The 4,667-nt window shown below is 49.6% G+C and overlaps 1 long non-coding RNA gene across 1 annotated transcript; it reads left to right on the top strand.

Annotated features, from left to right (window-relative positions):
- The first annotated feature begins 1,181 nt into the window (after positions 1-1,181).
- Positions 1,182-4,007, top strand: LOC112619579. Its single transcript, XR_003118253.1, has 2 exons — positions 1,182-1,758; positions 3,700-4,007. It is a non-coding gene; the product is annotated as an uncharacterized LOC112619579 (long non-coding RNA).
- Positions 4,008-4,667: the final 660 nt, after the last annotated feature.

The raw sequence follows: 4,667 nt of genomic DNA, 5'->3' as shown, positions 1-4,667 counted from the left end.
GGGAAGACGGACCCCCCCCTTACAGAAACAAAGCCGTAACGGTGATGCAGACAGGGAAGAAGGCAATGATGCCATTAGAGAAGTTAAAATCAATAGCTTCTAAGGTAAGAATAAGAAATTAATCTCGGCCGGGCGCAGTGGCTCAAGCCTGTAATCCCAGCACTTGGGAGGCCAAGATGGGTGGATCACGAGGTCAGGAGATCGAGACCATCCTGGCTAACACGGTGAAACCCCGTCTCTACTAAAAAATACAAAAACCTAGCCGGGCGAGGTGGCGGGCACCTGTAGTCCCAGCTACTCAGGAGGCTGAGGCAGGAGAATGGCCTGAACCCGGGAGGCGGAGCTTGCAGTGAGCTGAGATCTGGCCACTGCACTTCAGTCTGGGCACAAAGAGAGACTCTGTCTCAACAAAAAAAAAAAAAAAAAAAAATTAATCTCAGCTGGGAGGATGTAGGAAGACCTCTCAGAATGGATCTAATTTATTTTTTAAAACTATGGCCGGGCATGGTGGCTCACGCCTGTAATCCCAGCACTTTGGGAGGCTAAGGCAGGCAGATCACGAGGTCAGGAGTTTGAGACCAGCTCTGACCAACATGGCAAAACCACGTCTCTACTAAAAATACAAAAATTAGCCAGGCATGGTGGCAGGCACCTGTAATCCCAGCTACTCAGGTGGCTGAGGCAGGAGAATTGCTTGAACCCGAGAGGCGGAGGTTGCAGTGAGCCGAGGCCACGCCACTGCACTCCAGCCTGGTGGACAGAGCGAGACTCCATCTCAAAACAAAAACAAAAACAAAAAACCCGAAATTATTTATTATGGAAAAATTCAAACACATGCAAAAGTAGAGAGAATAGGATGATGAACCCAAGGTACCAGTTGGCCAGCTTGAAAGTTATCAACATTTTGCTCAAGCTCTTATTCCCCGTATTTTAAAAATATAACCACAGTACCTGATCAGAGCTAAAACAAATATGGCCGCACACCTTTAATCCCAACACTTTGGGAGGCTGAGGCGGACAGATCACCTGAGGCCAGGAGTTCAAGACCAGCCTGGCCAATATGGTGAAACCCCTGTCTCTACTAAAAATACAAAAATTAGCTGGGCATGGTGGCGGGCACCTGTAATCCCAGGAGTACAGAGGCTGAGGTAGGAGAATCACTTGAACCCAGGAGGTGCAACCCTGGTAACTCACACACAGGTCCGGTTCCACCCACAGCAAAGCTGGATGCTGTGGTTGGCAGAGCCAAGCCCTTTGCCTGCACTTCAGGCCAAAGCCGGGATGTGACCTAGATGGTTCCTAAGGTCCCTGACAATCCTGAGATCTTGCATCCTGTCTCTTTCAGGTCAAAGGTGCCTACATGTTCCTTCTAGCTTTGTTCCCCTGATGTTCCTTGCCACCTGCTACTCCTCTCTGAGCTACTTTTCCAGGTTCCACAGGGAGAGGTTCAGCCTTCCGTGGTAGACATGAGGGCAGAGAATGAGGTGGTTGGTTTCCACTTACCTTTCTATCTTCTTGCAGTATGGCTGTCTCTTGACTGGTACCATGTAGACTTTTGAGGGCAGACAGGAGTCTGCGGAGAGATACTGGGGACGTTGAGCAACAGCAGTGGGGGTGGGAGGCAGAAATGAGGACAAGAACATTCACCTTGTGTTTCCCTCAGCTTCTCAGATGACCAAGGTGGTGCTGCAGATGGTGCTGAGGAAGGAGAACCCACCAAGCCCCGCTAGGAGCCACCTAGACCGGATGCAGAGCATGGTGAGCTCCCTGTAGGTTCTCTGAGAAGGGGTGGATGGCAGCCTGCTCCTTGCCTTTGTGGCCTCCAGACCCCAAAGTCAGGGAACCAAAGGGAGAAAGGGGCTGTATCTAGGGCAGAGCTCCACTGCAATGATTGTTGTAGGGGTAGGAGCCAGGATTGGTCTGTGGACACTGAAATTTGAATCTCATATACTTTTCATGTGTCACAAAACATTATTCCTTCTTTTGTTCTTTTCCTACCATCTAAAAATGTAGAAAACATTCTTAGCCGATGAGTTGCACAAAAACAGGCAGTGGCCAGATTTGGCCCATAGACTGTAGTTTGCTGACCTCTGCCCTAAGTCATCCTCCATTCTCTTCTTTCCTTCCGTGTCCTTGTTACTGACAAAGCCACTTTCCCTAAAATGAGGTCTTTCCCTGTTTGGTGCCATGAAGCCAATATGCAAAACCCAAACTGAGCCTCAAGCAGTGCAGGCTTTATTTGGTGCCATGGAATTGAGAAGTGAGAGCTTGGCTCACAAATCAACTTTTCTGCTCGTGAGACCCAGGAAGTCACAGATATAGGGCACCTTTAGTGAAGGGGCTGAGCATGAAAAGCAAGGGGAGGAGTGGCCAGGAGCAATGGCTCACTCCCATAACCCAGAACAAGATGAGAGGATTGCCGAGACCAGGAGTTCGAGACCATCCTGGTTAACATAGTGATACTCCCCGTCTCTACAAAAACAAAAATGAAAAGAGCAAGGGGAGGAATCATGTGTTTTCTGGGTCTGGGTGGAGAACTTTTCAAAACCAGAGTGCCAACTTCCTATTTGTTTTTTGTTTTTTTTTTTTAATCATTGTCATGGTGGTTGTTGACTGTTACAGTGCTAGCGGGACTGTCATTTAGCATGGAAATTAGATTATAATGAAGTTAAAGGTCAAGTGAGCTACCATCTTGGATTCCATCAGTCTTAGCTGGTTTGATCACCAGGGAGAAGTTCGGACCTCAGGTATCCTGTTTCCTAAAGATAAACAGAGTTAAGGCAGGGTAGGTATTCACGGAGGTCATGTGGGCATTACACTGGATGACATCTTGGCTTCAGCCCTGATCTGTCCAGTGCCCTCAACCCAGTACTGGAGGAGAGCCCTGGGCTGCATCATGGCATACTGTGGCTTTGGGCAGAAAGAAAAGCAGATAGTGCGATGGAAAGAGAGTCAGACTTGACTTCAACTCCTAGCTCTACTACTTACCACCTAGGTGACCTCAAGCCACTTTCTCAGTCTTTCTGAGCCTCCATTTCCTCATGTGTATCCTAGAGCTTGTCTGATAGGGCTATAGTGAGAATTAATTGAATTAAGTATAGTAAGAATTAAGCCAGGTATGGAGAGACCTAGGTCCTGTGAGTGAATTAATTGAGATCAGGTGGGGAGGGACGTGGCTCCGGTGAGTGAATTATTGAGATCAGGTGGGGAGGGGCGTGGCTTCTGTCCATGAATTAATTGAGATCAGGTAGGGAGGGGCGTGGCTCCTGTGAATGAATTATTGAGATCAGGTGGGGAGGGACGTGGCTCCTGTCAGTGAATTAATTGAGATCAGGTAGGGAGGGACGCAGCTCCTGTGAATGAATTAATTGAGATCAGGTGGGGAGGGACGTGGCTCCTGGTGAGTGAATTATTGAGATCAGGTGGGGAGGGGCGCGGCTCCTGCGAATGAATTAATTGAGATCAGGTGGGGAGGGACGCGGCTCCTGTGAGTGAATTATTGAGATCAGGTGGGGAGGGGCGCGGCTCCTGTGAATGAATTAATTGAGATCAGGTGGGGAGGGACGTGGCTCCTGGTGAGTGGATTATTGAGATCAGGTGGGGAGGGGCGTGGCTCCTGGTGAGTGTACGCCACGAGGCAGCTGCTAGTTGGGAACACAGGCACAGGTGGGAACAGACCTTCACTTCCCGCTCACTTAGGTTCAGCGGCTTCTCCAAACCAGCCTCCCAGGAATTCCCTTCTCCATGGCCGTGAGGGAATCAAGAAGAGACCCTGACTCCTCTCCTGAGGCCCCTTCCACACCCTGAGCCAGCAGGATCCACGCAGCAGAGGTCATCTATCCCCAGCTTGGCCCACTGAGGTCAGCATGGCTGGCCAGGGTAGCTTGTCTCTCAGCTCCCATCCTGTGTACTTCCACATTGGTTTAACCAGAGCAAAACTGAAATCTACAATTGTCATAAACACATTTAAATGTGCATAGGATCAGCCATACAAATTATGAAACATACGTTTGGCTCACGGTATTATTCATTGTTTTGTGACGGCTACAATGACTATAGCAAACATTTCTCGAAAGTAGAAAATAAGAACCCAGCACCCCTTTAGCTAAGTAATGTGCCCTCTTTTCTCAATATTCCTTCCCGGGCTCCACATTACTGCCCTTAAGCCTGGAAATATTCTGGTCTGAGCCCCGTAGTCCAGGCCTCATATTCAGGCTTTCTGTCCCCAGTGATGAAAGGAGAGGCGGCAGACCTTTCTCTGGTGAGCTCAGATGGGCCTCCTGGAGTCTCCTGGGGCGCACAGGATTTCAAAGATCCAGGAGGGGCTGCCAGGGGCTGTGGGGTCTGATGAACCTCTCACATTCCCTCCCACACCTGCCCTTTTCCCGTTTCTGTGAATGCTTTCCCTGTCCTGACTTCCTGGACTCCAGACCTCAGGGTCATCTTTTGCTTCTCTCTGCAAGGTGCCAAGTCTCTCTAGTTTGTTTGATTTGTTATTGAGGCGGAGTCTCACTGTACTGCCCAGGCTGGAGTGCAGTGGCGCGACCTCTGCTCACTGCAACCTCCAACTCCCTGGTTCAAGCGATTCTCCTGCCTCAGCCTCTGGAGTCGCTGGGATTACAGGCACCCGCCACCACAGCTGGCTTTTTTTTTTCTGGATTTTTAGT

This window comes from Theropithecus gelada, chromosome 2 (assembly GCF_003255815.1).
Source record: "Theropithecus gelada isolate Dixy chromosome 2, Tgel_1.0, whole genome shotgun sequence".
In the NCBI taxonomy this organism is placed as follows: Eukaryota; Metazoa; Chordata; class Mammalia; order Primates; family Cercopithecidae; genus Theropithecus; species Theropithecus gelada.
The sequence above is the reverse complement of the archived record's forward strand: the minus strand, read 5'-3'. Positions and strand labels throughout refer to the sequence as shown.